We start from the raw sequence: 20495 nt of genomic DNA, 5'->3' as shown, positions 1-20495 counted from the left end.
TTCTGTCTTTAAGTTCCTTGAGCATAGTTGTATATAATTGCTTATTTGAAAGTATTTTCTTAGGTGTCTAAGTTATTTTTCTCAGAGATTATTGGTATAATACTAATTATCAGAGGGTACATATTGTCTTGGTTATTTATAATTGTGTTTTTGCATTGGGACTGAGCCATCAGGAGGTAGGTCAATAGCAGTGATTCTTCTTTTGGATAGTTATTCTCTGCTTTCCTTGTCTGTATTCATTTCAGTTCCTGAACCAGTTAAGTTGTACTTAGGGTTCACTGTTGGATAAGCTCTGTACTGGTGTGCAACTGGGTGAGACAGGTGTTCGTACCTTAGCTAGGAGCAGGCACAAACATTGAATCTAAGCACAGATCTGTAGATTTTTAATATTATCACTGCTGATTTATTTCAGTTCACAGTTTCTGAGGTGTTGTTCAGAAGTTGTTTAGATGAATTATTTTGGGCACATAGGGAGACAGATTGTCTTGTCATGAGCAAGTGACAGAAGCTGCAGTGCACAAACATTAACTTCCATCAGTAGTCTTCCTTCTTCGTTTCCATTTTATTCCAATCCCAATGTATGTTACATTTTATATTCTGCCCTTAGTTAATCCATTCAGCAAACAACCTCAAAAATGCACACATGGATGCGCTTTACCAATTTTCTATGTGTATTTAAATTGAATGAAGTTGGCAATCAGTATCAAAATTATGTTAATGTTCTGTATATGATTGTTAGGTTCATATAATGTTGGTCATTTGGCATTTACTTACTGATATTCTGTTGACTTTTCATATATATCCATTGTTTATAAATAGAAACAGGGTAATTATGACTTCTATTGTTAATATTTTACTGTCAATATCTCTGTACCATTGTGTTCATATTTGTTTTATTTATTTAGCTTCAGTGATGTCAAATTCACAAAGTTATCTATACATGCAGACATCGGAGATGTGGATGTCCTACCATATTCTTCTAGGTCTTCAATTTCATCAGCACTTCTGGTGAAGCAAGAAAGAATAGAGTCCCTAAGTCATTGCTCTGACTTCAAAGAATGGTGGGCACAGACTCTACTCTCTTCCTCCAATAAAGAATTCACAAAAAGGATGTCAGTACTGAGGTGTGCTGCCTCAGAGGAGTACCTGACTCATGTTGATTTATCCCTTTTAACTTCCAATGCAGCTGCCCTAGCATCTGTACTTCCTCTAGGAATTATACATCTACCCAAGGCACTTGGCTCCTCATATAAGTTTACTAATTTCTGTGAAAGGATAAGGATTTGTACTTTTAAGTTTTCTTTATGTTTGAAAATTTCATACATACATATTATGAAATATAATAATACCCATGTCTTTTTTCCCTTCAACTTTCCCCATATGCCCCATATTTTTCCCTCCCAACTTTATGCTACTTTTGTTTTGTTTTGATAATCTAGTATCTTCAGTTAGTGCTATGCATATGTTCATGTATGATTATCCACCAAAACCTGAAACTGTTCACATATTAATAAAAAATGATTCTCCTCAGGCAACTATCTACTATTAATAGCTCTCCAAAATGCAATAGAGACTGGAGATCACTTTGTCTATTTTTGTCAGAACTTTGTAAAACTCTTGTGCATGTAATCACATGCTTTGAGTTCAAGACAGTTAGTTATAGCCACCTCATGCCCATGAAGACAACATTACAAAGCATATTTTCTAAGCCTTAATGCTATTAAAGAAGCTGAATGAGGAAGCCACTTGGAAAATTTGTGGCAGATCCTTCCAACGTTAAACAAGAATTTGCCATGTGACTATATAACCCCATATTTTAGATATAACAAAATGAAATAGAAACATATGGGCACATAAAGATATGTGTCTTATAAATACCTATGTCCTAGATTCATGGCAGCCATAATTGTAAGAGCAATAAATAGACACAGTGAATACACCCAACAGCTATGACTCCTTAGACAAAATGTGGGATAGTCACAAAATGATGCACTGGTAACCAATAAATACATGGGAATATCTCAAAGTATATATTGAGTGTAGTTCAGACACAACAGCTAACTATCTCACAAATAATTCATAAGTTATATCTAGTAATCGGGTTGTCTGAGGCTTGTGCAGAGAATGAAAAGAGATTATATAGGGAAACAGGATTAATTGAAAATAGTCTAAAATTTAGTTATTAGGTTATATAGTTTTATTAATAGGCTGTTCTAACAAGTTCTACACTTACATACTAATTTTGTGGAAAAGAAAAAAAGGAGGAGGAAGAGAAGAAGAATTAGAAGGAGGAGGAAGAGGAGAAGAAATACAGAAAGCAGGAAGGAAAGAAGAAGAAAAAGTGATGTCCAGGCCTGCAGAACTGCCTTAACAGATACAATAATGGATTTTCTAAGTAAATGGAGCTTTCTGATCATAATGGAGTGGGCTCAGATATAATCAACTCAAAAATGACAGAAAGTATACAAATCATGTAGATTAAACAACACACTATTTAATCATATACAGGACACTGAAGATGTCCAGGATGTAATAAGACATTTTGTAAAATTGAATGAAAGTGAAAACATAGCATATCAATATCTGTGGGACCCAATAACAGCAGTCTCCTTACCATGAGGAATGTTTATGACACTAAAGGCCCTTATGAAAGTATTGGAGAGATCTTAAGTAAACAGATAAGCAGTAAGGTAATGATAGACCTTAATGCCACAGGAGAAGGACAAGCCATGTAGAATCTATTAAAGAGAGATTTGGTTTGTTCTCCATCTTTATATCTGCTTTATTCTTTGTCCTCAGTCTGTTCATGAACCATCACACCTTGTTATGTCTGCCTACCTTCAATGATATGAATAGATATACTTATAGCTGTTACTTTCCTTAATAAAGTGGAAATACTAAAAGAAGCAATAGACACTGAATAGGGTGTATGCACTCTATCATCACGGCATATCACTAGCCTTTCTGTTAGAAAGTACTTTCACACTAATGTGTTAAACTGGATGATTAGAAAAGACATGTCTGTTAAGTTGCCATGAAGTGTAAGTCTCATATATATCTGCAGTGGGAATGCTTTAGGTGGTCTACTATAATAGATCCAAACCCCAGTCTCACCACAGTTATTAAGTGCATTCCGGTCAAGATGTTCAAACTTTGTGAGAGCGACTCATTTTCTTTGTCACTGTAGATGATAATGTTGCCTCTGAAGATTGTTGCAGAATTTTAGATAAACTAATGTATATTCAATATCTATCATACAATAGAAATATGATGAATGCTTGCATGTATCTATTTTCTGAGGACCATTTAAACTGTAAATAATTTTGTAAAATTTGCACTCTATCATTCTCTCAAACAGCATTAAGTAAGTATCATTGAAAAAGATTGCAGTAATTCTGAGAATGTATATTTTAGTCAATGGAAAATGTGGATAACATTCACAGTGTTCTCACCCTCATGCAGACACTTTCTATATATGAGTGGCATTGTAATCTCAAGATGACCACTGGAATGACCTATATTTTAGGCACTTCAAAAGGCAGGCACAAAGTGTTTAAGTACCTTATCCATTGTTGTTTTAATGATAAAAATCATAGCCCAGAAATGAACACAGGCAGTTTATAATGGCTAAATTACAGGATTCCTGTGTCAATTTCTTCACTCAAGGCACTTCAGAGTATTGAATGACTCGGTCCAGGTATAGCTATATGACATTTATTATTATCTGCCAAGTTCATGCTAAGCCTAATGGATGAATAGCCTCATTTTGTGTTTATAACTACTTTTAAGGAGGCTTTATTTTTATTGAAATATGTTCATTTTACTAGTAATGGATTTCATAAAGATATTTTCATGTGAGTACATTGTGTATTTGACCATATTTATCTCTCATATCCTCTGTTTCCCACCCTGCCTTTGTCTGCTAGCACACTGTATTCACCAGACAGTCCCACTTCTTCATGGCATTCACAGGAATGACTTCTTATACCTGTATAAAATATAGGACCTACATTGAGATAAAACCCACGATATTTGGCTAACCATAATTGATTTTGTTTTGCGTGATCATCTCTAGCTGCATCTATTTTTCTCTGCAGGTGACACTTTTTCTTTTTTATTAAATATCTGCTTTATTTACATTTCAAATGGTATCCCCATTTCATGTTACCCCTCTGAAAATCCCCTATCCCATCCTCCCTCCCCCTGTAGCTCCCCCTCAATCTCCTGACTTACATTCCCCTATTCTTGGGAATCAAGCCTTCACAGTACCAATAGTCTCTCCTCTCATTGATGTCTAAAATGGTCATCTTCTGCTACATATGTATCTGGAGCCCTGGGTCCCTCCAGGTGTTCTCTTTGGTTGGTGGTTTAGTCCCTCGGAGCTCTGGGGTTACTGGTCGATACATATTATTGTTCCTCCTGCAGAGCTGCAAAACTCTTCTGCAACTTGGGTCCTTTCTCTTGATCTTCCCTAGAAGACCCTATGTTAATTCTATTTGTTGGTTGTGAGCCATAGTTATTTTGATCCACTTTCCACACATTGGTCTTCCTTCTTGAGCCTCATGTAGTCTGTGAGTTGCATCTTGTGTGTTCTGAGCTTTTAGACTAAAATCCACTTATCAGCAAATGCATACCATTTGTGATCTTTTGTGATTGGGTCACCTCACTCAGGACAATATTTTCTAAATCCATTCATTTGCCTGAGAATTTCATGAATTCATTTTTTTAAAAGGCCGAGCAGTACTCCATTGTGTAAATATACCACATTTTCTGTACCCATTCCTCTGTTGAGGGACATCTGGGTTCTTTCAAGATTCTGGCTATTATAAATAAGGCTGCTATGAATATAGCAGAGCATGTGTCCTTATTACATGTTGGAGCATCATCTGGGTATATGCCCAGGAGTGGTATAGCTGGGTCCTCAGGTAGTGCTATGTCCAATTTTCTGAGGAACCACCAAACTTATTTCCAGAGTGGTTTTACAAAACAGCTTGCATTTGCACCAGCAATGGAATAGTGTTCCTCTTTCTCAATGTCCTCTCCAGCATTTGCTCTCCCATGAGATTTTGATCTTGGCCATTCTGACTGGTGAGATCTCACTGATGGGGTGGCATCTCAGAGGTTTTTGACTTGCATTTCCCTGATGATTAAGGATGTTGAACATTTCTTTATGTGTTTCTGAACTATCCGGTATTCCTCAGTTGAGAATTCTTTGTTTAGCTCTGTACTCCATTTTTTAAAGATGTTTATTTGGTTCTCTGGAGTCTATCTTCTTGAGTTCTTGGTCTATATAGGATATTAGCCCTCTATCAGATGTAGGATTGGTAAAGATCTTTTCACAACCTATTGGTTGTTGTTTTGTCCTATTAGCAGTGTCCTTTGCCTTACAAAAGCTGTGCAATTTTATGAGGTTTCATTTGTTAATTCTTGATCTTAGAGTGTAAACTATTGGTGTTCTAGTCAGGAAATTTTCCCCTGTGACAATGTGCTCCAAGTTCTTCCCACTTTCTCTTCTACTAGATTCAGAATGTCTGGTTTTATGTGGTGGTCCTTTATCCACTTGGACTTGAACTTTGTACAAGGAGATAAGAATGGATCAATTTGCATCCTTCTACATGTTGACTCTCAGTTAACCCAGCACCATTTGTTGAAAAGGCTATTTTTCTCCCAGTGGATGATTTTAGCTCATTTGTCAAAGATGAAGTGACCATAGGTGTATGAGTTCATTTCTAGATCTTCAATTCTGTTCCACTGATCTTCCTGCCAGTCTCCGTACCAATACCATACAGTTTTTATCACTATTGTTCTGTAGTAAAGCTTGAGGTGATGGATGGTGATTCTGTCAGAAGTTTTTGTTGAGAATAGTGTTCACTATCCTGGGTTTTTTGTTATTCCAGATAAATTTGGATATTGCTCTTTCTAACTCTCTGAAGAATTGAGTTGGAATTTTGATAGGGGATTGCATTGAATCTGTAAATTGCTTTTGGCAAGATAGCCATTTTTACTACATTAACCCTGCCAACCCATGCGCATGGGAGATCATTCCATCTTCTGTAATCTTCTTCAATTTCTTTCTTCAGAAATTTGAAGTTGTTGTCATACAGATCTTTTACTTGCTCAGTAACGTATTTTATATTATTTGTGACTATTGTGAAAAATGTCGTTTCCCTAATGTCTTTCTCAGCCTGTTTATCCTTTGAATATAGGAAGGCTACTGATTTGTTTGAGCTATTTTTTAAAATTTTTTTATTAGATATATTCTTCATTTACATTTCAATTCATGTACTCTTTCCTAGTTACCCATAACCCATCTATCCTCCTCTTGTTCCACAATCCTTCCAGCTTCCCTGTCCCAGAATTAAACCACACTGCAGCATCAAACCTTTCCAGGAATAAGGGCCTCTCCTCCCTTTGATGTCCAACAAGGCCATCCTCTGCTGCCTATGTGCTGGAGCCATGAGTAACACCATGTGCACTCGCTGGTTGACGGTTTTGGCCCTGGGAGCTCTGGGAGTACTGGGTAGTTCATATTGATGTTCCTCCTATGTCTCTGCACAACCCTTCACCTCCTTACATCCTTTCTCTAGCTCCCCTATTGGGGATGCTCTGCTCAGTTCAATGGCTGTCTGAGAGGGTCCTTGTCTGTATTTGTCATGCACTAGCAAAGCCTCCCAGGTGACAACTATGTCCAGGTCAAGTCAGCAAGTACTTGTGGTCATCAATAAAAATATCTGGGTATTGTAATTATATACGGGATGAATCACTAGGTGGGGTAGTATCTGGATGGTCCTTCCCTCTGACTCTGCTCCATACTTTGTCTCTGTACTTCCTTTTGTGGGTATTTTGTTCCCCTTTCTAAGAAGGACCAGAGTATCCATCCTTTGTTCTTCCTTCTTCTTGGGCATCATTTAATATGTGAATTGTGTGTGTCTTGGGCCTTCCAAGCTTCTTGGCTAATATCCACTTATCAGTGAGTGCATACCATGCATGTTCTTTTGTGATTGGGTTACTTCACTCAGGATGATATTTTCCAGTTCCACCCATTTGCCTAATTATTTTAAGAATTCATTATTTTTAATAGCTGGGTAGTACTCCATTGTGTAAATATACCACATTTCCTGTATTCACTCCTCCTTTGAGGGACATCTGGGTTCTTTCAAACTTCTGACTATTATAAATAGGACTGCTAAGAATATAGTGGAGCATGTGTCCTTATTACATGCTGGAGAATCTTCTGGGTATATGACCAGAAGTGGAATAGCAGGGTCTTCCAATAGTATTATACCCAGTTTTCTGAAGAACCACCACACTGATTTCCAGAGAGGTTGTACCAGCTGTGGAGGAGTGTTCCTCTTTCTCCACATTCTCATCAGCACCTGTTGTCTCCTGAGTTTTTGATCTTAGCCATTCTGACAGGTGTGAGGTGAAATCTCAGGGTTTTGATTTGCATTTCCCTGATGACTAAGGAGGTTGAATATTTGTTTAGGTGCTTCTCAGCCATTCAATATTCCTCGGGTGAAAATTCTTTGTTTAGCTCTACACCCCATTTTTAATAGGGTTATTTAGCTCTTGGAGTCTAACATCTTGAGTTCTTTGTATACATTGGATATTAACACTCTGTCTGATTTAGGGCTGGAAAAGATCTTTTCCCAATTTGTTGGTTCCCTTTTTGTCTTATTGACAGTGTCTTTTGCCTTACAGAATCTTTGTAATTTTATGAGGTCCCATTTGTCAATTCTTGATCTTAGAGCATAAGCTATTGGTATTCTGTTCAGGAAAATTTCCCCTATGCCCATATACTCAAGGCTCTTACCCAGTTTCTTTTCTTGCAGTTTCAATGTGTCTAGTTTTATGTGGAGGTACTTGATCCACTTAGACTTGAGCTTAGTACAAGGAGATAAGTATGGATTGATTTGCATTTTTCTGCATGCTAACTGCCACTTGAACCAGCACCATTTGTTGAAAAGTCTAATTTTTTTTCCCAGTGGATAGTTTTAGCTTCTTTGTCAATGATCAAGTGACCAATAGGCATGCGGGTTTATTTCTGACTCTTAAATTCTATTCCATTGATCTACCTGCCTGTCACTATATCAATACCCTGCAGTTTTTTAACACTATTGCTCTGTAGTACTGCTTGAGGTCCTGGATACTGATTCCACCAGAAGTTCTTTTACTGTTGAGAATAGTTCTAGCTATCCTGGTTTTTGTGTTATTCCAGATCAATTTGAGAATTGGTTTTTCTAACTCTATGAAGAATTGGGTTGGAAATTTGATGAGAATTGCATTGAATCTGTATATTGCTTTTGGCGAGATGGCCATTTTTACTATATTAATCCTGCCAATCCATGACCATGGGAGATCATTCCATCTTCTGAGATCTTCTTCAATTTCATTCTTCAGAGACTTGAAGTTCTTGCCACACCGTTCTTTGATTTGTTTGGTTAGAGTCACACCAAGATATTTTATCTTGTTACTATTGTGAAGGGTGTTGTTTCCCTAATTTCTTTCTCAACCTGTTTATCCTTTGAGTATATAGGAAGGCTACTGATTTGTTTGAGTTAATTTTATATCCAGCTACATTGCTGAAGTTGTTTATCAGCTGTAGGAGTTCTCTGGTAGAGTTTTTGGGTCACTTAACTATAATATCATACCATCTGCAAACAGTGATAGTTTGATTTCTTCCTTTCCAATTTGTATCCCTTTGACCTCCTTTTGTTGTCTAATTGCTCTACCTAGAACTTCAAGTATTACATTGAATAAATATGGAGAGAGAGGACAGCCTTGTCTAGTCTCTGATTTTAGTAGAATTGCTTTAAGTTTCTCTCTATTTAGTTGGATGTTGGCTACTTCTTTGCTGTATATTGCTTTTTCAGTGTTTAGGTATGAGCATTGAATTCCTGATCTTTCCAAGGCTTTTAACATGAAAGGATACTGAATTTTGTCAAATGCTTTTTCAGCACCTAATGAAATGACCATGTGTTTTTTCTTTGAGTTTGTTTATGTAATGGATTACATTAATGGATTTCCATACATTGAACCATCTCTGCATACCTGTGATTAAGTGTACTTGATCATGGTGAATGATCATTTGATGTGTTCTTGGATTTGGTTGGCAAGAATTTTATTGAATATTTTTGCATCAGTATTCATAAGAGAAATTGATTTGAAGTTCTTTGTAATTTCTTTGTTGTGTCTACTTCTGTTTTTAGATCCTGGATGGTTTTGTCCTATTCCTTCGCCTATTTGGTGGTGCGTTCCTGTAATTCTTTAAGGCCTTCTACCTGTTTACCTATGTTCTCCTGTAATTTTTTAAGGGAGTTATTTATGTCCTTCTTGAAGCCCTCCATCAGCATCATGAACTGTGATTTTAAATCCAAGTCTTGCCTTCCCAGTGTGTCGGGGTATCCTGGACTTGCTGTTGCGGGAGAATTCGATTCTGATGGTGCCATGTTGTCTTGATTTCTGTTGGTAACATTCCTACATTTGCCTTTTGCCATCTGGTTATGTCTGGTATTAGTTGGTCCTGCTGTCTCTGACTGGGGTGTGTACCTCTTATGGGCCTGCAAGCCTGTCTCAGCACCCCTGGGTGACTGGCTCTCCTGTGGCACAGAGTTCTGTGGCACTGCTCAGCTCTTGGGTGCAGGTGGAGCCTGGACTGACCCTGTCCCAGTTGCTCTGCTGCTCCTGTGTTCCCTATGCTCCTGGCTGTACCAGCCTGCTGAGTCTTTGGAGAGAAGATGGTGGCCTCACCTCTAAACCTGGGAGTCAAATCACTCCCTGCAGAGCAGTTCTCCGCTGGCAGGATTGGTACACAGATGGCTATGGTGCTGCCCAGCTCCTGAGTGCAGGTTTAGCCCTGGAGGATGCTGTCCCAGCTATTCTGCACTCTGGTGTCCCCTGTGCTCCTGGCTGTATCTGCCCACTCAGTCAGCCAGTGACACTTTTTATAATTCTTTAAGGCTGAATGAAACTCTGTGGTGTATGTGGATCATGCTTATATTAATCTTTTGATAGATACTGAAGCTGAACCATACGTTATCTGTTATGAGCACGACTATAATAAACATACACCTAAGGCTTTCTCGGTTTCATATTTCTTAAGGTATTAATTCCATTTAGCAGATCAGGACACTAGAACTTAACTGTATATAAGTTGCCTAACCAACATTCAATCTTAGAAAAGTTTATTTGGCAAAATAAATATATAATAGACAAATTCTTATAAATAGTCATTAAAAGCACTAGATTCAACAATGTTATATGCAAAAAAGAGATCATACTGTGGGTTGGTTTTTAATATTTTTGTTAACGAGCATTCTTCATACTAAGTTGCTGAAAAATCTGAGTATTCCTAAAGTTCTAGAATGAAGAGAACTTTATTCAATTTTATTTAAATGTTGTACAATAATTTGCTGACTAAAAAAGATTATCTGACATTTTTTATTTTTTAACTACAGATGCTGATATTTTTGTATAATGTGAACTGAGAATTCTGAGCAGCAGGCTTTATAATCTAAGGGTTCAGTTTCAGAGAGTGTCCTTAATGGCACATTGATAATCAGTAGTGTGACATTTAGAATACTGAACACTGAATTGGGAAAAGTTCCAAGTTCAAAAAGATGATGTAAAAATCAAAAATTCAGATAAAAATCTGGCATTCCATGGTGAATTTGTTAGTGAATTATTATTTTTTTCACACACTAGTTAATTGAAACTGTGATTATGTGGTTTTAGTATGCGACATGTGATTCACTGGTTGATGTTTCTAAGGAAAGTTCTAGCTTTAAAGTTCATGGATAATTGAGTAATTTCTAAGTAGACAGACACTGATAGTTTAGACTTCTGTGTTACTGATTTTTTGTTTGTTTTTTATATGATTGCATATTTAATTTTATTAAAATCATTTTATCAGTGTTGTAAACTCCATGCCCTTAGAAATAGAAATCAATGGTTGCTCTCATATAGGTTCATTTATAAGATGTGCATTTCTGAGAATTTTATTATTGGAGAATGGCCTCGTTACATCTTTATCATTATTGTCACTCTGTCACTCCTGATGGAATTTTGGTTTATTAATAAGTCCAAGATATTTAAAAGCTACTTAATAATTTAAAAAGCTACACTCATAAATCAATTGAAAAACTATTTAATTATATATGTGAATAATTAAAATCATTAAAGATGTTAAATATATAATTAGTCACAAATAATGCATTTAACATTAAATAACTGTTTATTTTACTCCTTTTATTTAAATAATTAGGTATCCTATTAGTATTTTTTCAACATAAATGGAAAACTATGATATCAAAGGTATCAAAGTAGAGTATAATAACATGTATTTATTTTATATTAGTGCAATTTGTTTCTTGTGGAATAGGTCAATGCAATTTCTCTTGTGGCTTTGGACATGTCATTACCATGAGAGAGAGAATAGTACAACAGATTTGAAAAGAAAGAGAATCTGAGTTTTTAAATTCTATTTAATTATAATGTAAATCATGTCTATTCTTTTTTTTTTAATCCAAGAAAGTTGATTTGGACAAACCAGCATTATTCTTCCCTAGAAGCTACTGAAAGCCCATTCCAATGACAATAATGCTGTTACAGAAAACAAGACAGAAGAGAGGAGCTAGAAGCTATAATCTATTTACTGTTACTGATATTATTACAATTACACGTTAGAAATGCTTCCTTTCTCTTCGTTTGGCATCATGGAATATATGCATGCTAGCTCTCTATTATAGAAATTATTCTCCCCCTTTACAGATAAGAAAACTCTGAGATTGTGAGGTTAAATAAAGTTTCTCAAGCGTAACAAGATTTCAAAAGTCTAATTTCAAAGTCAAGCATATTGAATTTCAGTTTACATCTCTACTCAGTGATAACTAGATATGTAATACACTACAACAGGATGATTCTTGCTTCCCAATTTTTACATTTTCAGATTATGTTTATCCCTTTGTTGCTCGGAATTAAATGGAACAGCAAAGGCCAAAAGAACATACAATCTGTTAATACTTAAAACCTCTGAAAACATTTTCAGATGCATTTGATTTAATTTTCTGATTGCATCTCCCAATATCTTCTTTTCTATAAAACTCTGGCATATAGCACATTTTTACCTATTCTACCCCTCTTACCAATGTAAAAATTTTTTTTATTCTCTTTGCATTGAATAAATCACCTAACTGTAGTACTTAATTTCATGATGTTGCTAGATCTAAAACTACATTGTTACAGAATAAGGGTTGATATAATAGAAGAATAATTCAATAAACGTAACTATTTCTATTTTTTGGGCACAATTCAAGTTTAAGCCAACAAAGTGGACCTTTGTGAGTATGTAACAAGACATGTTGCATTTTGTATTCTATTTTATTCTTATTATCATCGGGGAAATGCTTTGTTATTGGAAGTGGAGCATGCCTAATCTGAAAACCTCAAGTTCAAAATGTTCTAAATTTTAAACATTTTGAGCACTGTTATGGAACCACAAATGCAAACAAACACACCTGACTTCATCCAGGTTGTGGTTCAAATGCATTAAGGAAACAATTTACCAACTGTCTGCAAAAGATGATAGCCGCTGTACTATGATATAGTTTCGGCATCCATGGACATATTGCCCAGTGTAACATATGAAACCAAACCTACATAGGTTGTATTTGTTTGCTTTCAATTCTGATGTGTGCTGATATTTTTGGAAAATAAAAAGACTCATGAATGCCTTTAAGGATGACAGCAACAAAAAAATGAAGAAACATACATTTATCATTGGCATGGAGACTCAATCTATTGTAGAAAATATGGAGTGGTTTTTGTACAACCTCTTACAAAAGGTGTTGTTACAAAAGACAACCATTTCTGAATTGAAATAGACAGACATACTGCTAGAGTTCTGTGCTTAAAGTGACAGACAAGTTAATGAAAAGACAGAAAAATCATTACATAAAGCTAAAAGTGAAGGTGTCAGTCAAGCATTGAAAGACTGGATCTACCACCATTGCAGGATTCCAGGCAGGCCGCTCAATGGAATGGCATTCATAAAACAGCAAAGATCTTTAATCTCAAGGTAAGAATCAAAGGAGGCTCTAAATGATTGGCAGATTCGTTGCCAAAGTTTAAGAAAAGCCACTGCATTAGACTCTTACAATAGACTTTTACAATGTTTGGTAATGAAGCACATGGGGATTATGAAATGCCAGAAATGATACTGGAGATCTTGATGACACAGACTGATCATCTAAGCTTCTAGCAAAAATGAGACAGAAAGATATCAAACTCATGGCCTGCCTTGGCTACAAAATAAATGCATATTCAGTTTGAGCGTTTTGGTGGGATACTATCATTTTAAAAAGCACAAAAGACTCAGCAATTAAAAACAATGAATTCATGAAATTCTTAGGCAAATGGTTGGAACTGGAAAATATCATCCTAAGTGAGGTAACCCAATCACAAAAGAAAGACAAGAAGGTTTATGGGATATATGGGGAGTGGGGATCCGGGGAAAGGGGAAATCATTTGAAATGTAAACAAAGAATATAGAAAATAAAAATATTAAAAAAACAAAAACAAAAGAAAGACATGGAATGCAATCACTGATAAGTGGATATTAATTAGCCCAGAAGCTCTGAATTCTCAAGACACAGTTAGCATATCAAATGAAACCCAATAAGAGGGAAAGAGAGGGCCCTGGCTCTGAAAAGAATTGATCCACCATTGTAGGGAAGTACCAGGACAGGGAAATGTGGAGGGTGATTAGGAAATAGGTGAAGGGAAGAGGGTTTATGAGACAGTGGGGGAGGGGGGAACCGGGAAAGGGGAAAGCATTCAGAATGTAAACAAAGAATATAGAAAAAAAAAGCACAAAAGGAGACAGGACATCACCCAGTATTAGCATGCTTTCCTAGCAGGTCCAAAGCTCTTTAGGCTCAACATCTGTATCCACAAAAACAAACAAGAAGGCAAGCAAACAAACAAACAAAAGAATGCTATTGGAGAAGGCTTTAACATCTCCAGCAATGTTCTAGTCTTTCATTCAACTAGTAAATAAAATAGCCGAAATGGTTCTTGACCCATTAGTTACAATAATAGATATAACAAAAATGATATCAGTACTGTATAGGAGATGCCTGTACCTAACCTAAGGAAAAGATGAGCTCAGTTTGGAGTGGGCTGAAACCAGTGTGCATTAGTAACACAAGAAACTATTTATGAAAATTTAGAACAATCTCCATGATAGCCAATGAGGCTAGTGACTCGAGGAGAAATTTGAAAAAGTTTACCTTCAAACACCTCCTATTCTCCAAAGTTTCTGTCATCTGACTCTTTAGCTGATATTTTTTCCCCAGTGTACATCTTTATTGTTTAATAGATCATCAACTTCTCCAAACTTAAGGATGGGATTTCATCGTATTTACACGCTGAGTCATGAACAGTGACAAAGCTAACCAGAGGCTACATACATCAAAGAGAGCTATGCTTTTACTGCTCACTTCCTTTCACAGGCAAAATATAAATAGTCGCCCTCTACAGTGAACAGTGGTTTTAGTCACTAAGGAATTAAAAGTGGGATCTTGAAGAATGGAGAAAAATCCCGATGCAGGAAAGAAGAGCTAAGAGGCTATGCAACTGTTTAAGGGTTCCTGGTGCTGCATCTTGGTCACTAGCTGAATCTTGTGCTAACACCAGATGGAGATGCAGAAAACTCTAGGTTGACTGAGGGGCTCTGCACAGGAACCAAAGGTAGGAAAGAAAACACTAAACATTGCTGAGAGCAACCATCCCAGGAAGGACTTTACCTTCCAGGACCTCTAGACTGGCACCGCCCCCAGTGCTCACGTGACTGACTTTATCCTCTGTGCTCCATTTGGCACAGCAAGTAGCAGTGTCTCCACCACCTATGATAGTGATGCATCCCCTAGAAGTGACTTTCACCTCCTCATCCATGAGTGACTTGGATCCCCTGGCAAAGGCTTCCCATTCAAATACTCCAACAGGACCATTCCAAAGAATCTGCTTAGCTTGGGCCAGGTCCTCAGCATAATTCTTACTACTCTTAGTACCACAATCCAAGCCCAGCCAACCAGCAGGTATACCAGAGGCCACAGTAGCTTGGTCAATTTTGTCATTCTCACCAAGTTTGTCAGCAGTGACAAAGTTAACAGGCAAAGTAATCTTCACACCATTTTCTCAGCTTTGGACATAAGATCTCTGACAATCTTGGCTCCTTCTTCATCATACAGAGAGAGATGTGCCAATCTCCATGTCGTTGAGCATCTTAAGGAAGAGAAAATCCATGCCACCAACACACTTTTCTCATTGACTTTGCCTGGCATATTATTGATCATCTGGATTTGTCTACAAATTTAGCTACTCCCAAGATAGCCAGGAAAGGTCTCTCTGGACTCTCCAAAACCATGGCAAAGTAGTTCAGCTCCTTCTTCTTCTTCAAAAACCCACCAGCCTTCTGTGGCAGATTCATACCCACCATGGAGCTGTGGGCTTGGTGTGCAACTCCAAAAGCATCATTGACATAGACATCTCCTAGTTTAGAAAGTGAGGCTCAGAAAGCATCAATGTTGGCCTGCTCAGCTTTAACCTGTTCTCAGAAGCTTCTTTTCCCTTCCCTTCTTCCTCTACATGAAAGAGAAGGTTCTCCAGCAGGATGACAGTCCCAGACGATGGAATCCCAGACATTATCGTCTTCTGGGCCCACACAATCAACCAGCACATACATACCTTTCAGGAAAAAATATTTGGTTTTGGTGGAATCTATGGCTTGCTGCTTTTGGATAACAGCAAATAAAGTTGTTTTGGTGATGCTCTTGGGCTATTGAGTAACCTAGAACACAAGGTTTCTTTCACTTTGTTAATGGCTATACGTGCTAGCTTTTTCTTTACTCTTGTAATAAATACCAGGAAGAGTTAACTATAGAGATAAAACATGTGTATTTTGTCTCACTTTTCAGAGGGCCATGTTAGGTTTGCCCCACTGCCTTGGATTTGTGCTGAGGGAATACAGCAGGGTAGAACTGCGTGAAAAAACAAAAATATCAATCAATCTGTGAAGCCAAAGAAAGTAGGAAGAAGAGTTCTGTTTTCTCCTAGGAAAGACCTTAGTTAATGAAATACCTCTCAATAGGCTCTACCTCTTAAAGGTCCTACAAACTCCCAGTAATACAAAGCTCAAACAAGACATTAGTCAATGAACATTTAGTAACATTCCTGACCAAGGATATGCCAATATCATCATTACCATCACCATAATCAGCACTACCACCACCAATATAATAATAATAATAAATAATTTATATAATATAACTATATAAATAATTATATTATATATAATATAATTATTATAACATATATTATAATTAATAATATAATATATTAATATATTATTCATTTTGGTAATTAAGAGTGAAGTGTAAGCAGTGGTCTGATTGGTAGCATGTAAATTCAGACAGGAACAATAACAATGGCAATGCCATGAGTGACTGCCAATATAGATTCTGTGACATTGTAGGTTTACATCTATCACACTTTTGATTTACAAGGGCTGATTGTAAATGAATTTTATTTCATGCACAAAATAATTCAAAATAGCATATAAAATATCACAAAGCATTGAAAGTATACTACACATTAATTATTGTTCATGTTTAGATTTGTATCCTGTCTGCAAGATCATGTGTATGTTCACATATACGAAAGAATGAAAAGTAATATTAAATCCAGGACCCTTTTGTCCCCAAGGACTTTGAATAAGTGATACTGAACTGGTATATACTTTCCTTTGGAATGTTACTGGTTTATGTTTATCCCCCATATTTAAATTTTATAATAATAGGATACTATGGAATTTAAATTAAAATAATTTCACTCAGTGATATGCTGACTTTATTTATAGTGATGAGTTGAAGTCATGTATAATTATTTGCAAGTAGTATCTCAGTCAAAGCAGAGTAATTTGGTCCAGGTGTTCCCTATGGGAATACCAGGATTGCTTCCTATGGAGGAATGCTTCACCGGTGTAATAAGCCCTTTTAGAAATATGTTACCACCATGCTGGACCTCAAAAAACAGACTTACTTATATAATCTAACAGATTTTGGGCAATCTATCTATATACCTACATGTCTACGTCATACATAAAATTATGTTGAGCATATTAATTTATTATGGTGATAGAATAAAATAAAAATTACTGTTCAATATTCAATGATATTTTTATGTGATAATTAATTTCCAGACTTGTCTCCTACCAAAGGAAAACATACTAACTGCATACAACATTCTTATTAACAGCCATATGCTTCTAAAATTAAACTCCTTTAGTAACCGCTTTGTCTGATATTCTGAGGAAGAGACTGTGATAGAACTAATTCTACATCATACAAGCTAATTTCATTGGTTGACTATGAACTGTAATATTACTGCCAATTTCAGGTTTGCTTAGGACCATGAATTAAAATTCATCACAATGGATAAATCTGCAATTTCTCACTATACCAACCAATTTTCTTAGAATTTGATTATGCTTGAAATAAATGTATTGAAATACATAGTCAAGAATCTTCTCATTGAGGCTGTATATAAAAAGCATTTATATTATAATGAAGGTTCATTTCCTTCTAAAGTTCCTAGCATATTAAAATTTTGGGTGACAGTAAAATATTGTTAATAACCATAACTTAGACCTGGATTCTCTATTACTTTACATATGAACAATCAGAGGAGAAACGAAGGACAAATGTCACAGCTAAGCTTAATCAGCACTGAATAGGGGATTTGAACTTGTCACAGGAGCAACACTAGGTAGATAGGCATTAATATTTTGAAGTTATCACACTGAAAATTTTCTTTTATTCCATTTACAATCAATTGTAGGGAAGTAATTTAAACAGTTTAGTTAACTGAAGTCTATATTGAACTCTTTTTTTTTTCTTTTATGAAAAACATTTAACTGTCTAAGAAAGAGCATTTTTTGTGATCCTATTTCCTGAATTCCACACTTGGTTTTTATTTTTCAGTTTGAATGTGTGGTCAGGTAAGGATCTATCAGTTCACAAATTGAATGAAGATGCAATTAATGAGAATATCTAACCATTAAGAATCTAGTGTATCTAACAGTATGACATTGGGTACTTTTAAATATTCAAACCTTCTTTTAGACATCCTGTGAAAAGTTTCATTTCATTTTCTATAAACTAATCTTGTGGATACCTAACTTAGAAACTTATATAAATTTCCTAGGGTTTCAGATTCTGTAGAAATGAGAGAATTCAGATTGATCTTAGAGGCTTATCCATCATGATCACCTGGTAAAATTAGTATTTTTCAATGTCCATACTTAATGTTCATTTGCTGGAATATGACATGCAGTATATTATTGGACTTTTATACCTTTAGAACCAGCTTCCCTAATATATTTATAATAAGCAGAAGGAGCTACACTTTCTTTTGACTAAAAGTAACACTGTAGAACATGGGCAAGTTGCCTAAAATGACTGAACTTAGATATGTGAACTCAGAAACTCACTGTAAATACCACTTTTCAGAAATTTAATGGAACAGACATATCTGCATACAAAGTAAAAATGTGTTTTATATTAATATTATATTACATATCATTAATTATGAAATAAAAACTAAAAATTATTGCTGAACATATGAGAATCAGAGGTGCAAGACAAAGATATTGATGAAAGGAAAAATGTATCTTGAATATGAGAATTTCAGGGTTTGTTGTATTAAAATTAAGTTTTAAATTAACATTCCCTGTAGTCTCTCTTATACCTCCCTGTCCCCTCTGTCCAAGTTCACCAATGTCCTCTTCAATCTCTGTCCAGATTGTGTCTTCTTTCTATTGTATATATACATAAATATATGAATACAATTGAATGAGAATGTTTGTGGAGGCAAAATGAATTAAATACCAAGAAAAATTACTGATTCACAAAATGTAAGAATAAAGGTGATATCAATAGAAGAGGTGTTCATCTTGCAGTTGGGAAGCCTTTGGATTCTCTGCAGCACACATTTCCATTCAGAGTATAAGGATAATCATAAAATTTATGAAGGTAAGCAATGCCTTCAGAGAGCAAAAGAATATGGAGATATGAGCTGATGTAGAGCAATTTAGCAGCTTGGCATTAGTTCCGAGCAAACACTGTGAACAGTTTTATTTGTGTAATCCAGGGTAGAATTTTATATATTTTAGAAAGGACTTTGAATCATGTGATATATATATATATATATATTATTTATTGATTGATATATATATATTATTTATTATATATATATTGAATCATGTGAGATATATATATATAATTATTTAAAAATATTTCCAGTAACTCATCTAAGAGTCTTTTAAACTGTCAAAAATTTATTCTGTGTTTTGTTAAGAAAGTATTTAATGGAGATTTCTAAAGGTTAATGACACTATACATTAAAGGGAGAACAATGATGAATGGAATGCATCCATAATTTTATTCTGTCTATTAAGTTGAATGTGTTGTAGGGTGGAAAAATCACACAGTGTTTTTCGGCATGTCTCTGAGGATGTTTCTGAAGAAAACTAACATTTGAGTTTGTGAACTCTGAAAATATACCACAACCCAGGATGCTTGGGCATCATCTAGCACTCCAGGTTTGGAATTTACTTCCCTTTGCATCTTGCACGCTTGTTTGAACTAGTGTAACAATCTTCCCCTCTCTTAAAATTGGGATTAATAGCAATATGACTCATCAAGCCTTTGTATAGATTTTGGATGGAAATGTGACACTAGCTTTCTCAATCTCGAGTTAAAAATGGGCATATCATAATATCATGGAGTTTCTCAGCCTTTGAAATTATCTAAGCCAATTTCTCTCTCTCTCTCTCTCTCTCTCTCTCTCTCTCTCTCTCTCTCTCTCTCTCTCTCTCTCTCTCTCTCCTGTGTATGTATGTATGTATGTATGTGTGTGTATGTCTATCTGTTTCTCTATGTATCTATCTGTCTCTCTGCCTCTCTTTGTATCTGCTTCTCTTCTTCTACTTCAGTGTTTTCCAGGAACCAGTGAATAATACAATCCCCAGATTTGTATTATTGTATTAAATTACTTAACTTCTCCTTGTAATTGATTTTAGTTTGTATTGGATGTTTACTAAAAATAAGATTATAAAACTCTTCAATTTGACATAGTGATTAAGTTGTGATAAAATCTGTTACTCTTTTTTTCTATTTTTATTTATTCTTCAGTCTTTTTTTATAGTCCAGACTTTATCCCCCCTTAGTCCAGCCTCCAACTGTTCTATATGTCACACCACCTTACTCTGTCTCCAAGAGGATTTCCTCTCAACCCCAAATTTTGTTACTCTTATGTTGAGACTCAGAGCTCTGACAGACCTACAAGGTTGTTCAAGATTGACACATGCTGGGAGCTTTCATTTTCTCTATATGTTCTCCTGCCTATAGGCTGGTCCTGAACAGATCCTTAGATCATTA

General features: G+C 35.7%; 1 pseudogene; it reads right to left on the bottom strand.

The window, feature by feature from the left end:
• Positions 1-14763: 14763 nt before the first annotated feature.
• LOC127672110 (phosphoglycerate kinase 1-like) lies at positions 14764-15742 on the bottom strand (annotated as a pseudogene).
• Between the last annotated feature and the right edge of the window lie 4753 nt (positions 15743-20495).

Source organism: Apodemus sylvaticus, chromosome 21 (genome assembly GCF_947179515.1).
Source record: "Apodemus sylvaticus chromosome 21, mApoSyl1.1, whole genome shotgun sequence".
In the NCBI taxonomy this organism is placed as follows: domain Eukaryota; kingdom Metazoa; phylum Chordata; class Mammalia; order Rodentia; family Muridae; genus Apodemus; species Apodemus sylvaticus.
The sequence above is the reverse complement of the archived record's forward strand: the minus strand, read 5'-3'. Positions and strand labels throughout refer to the sequence as shown.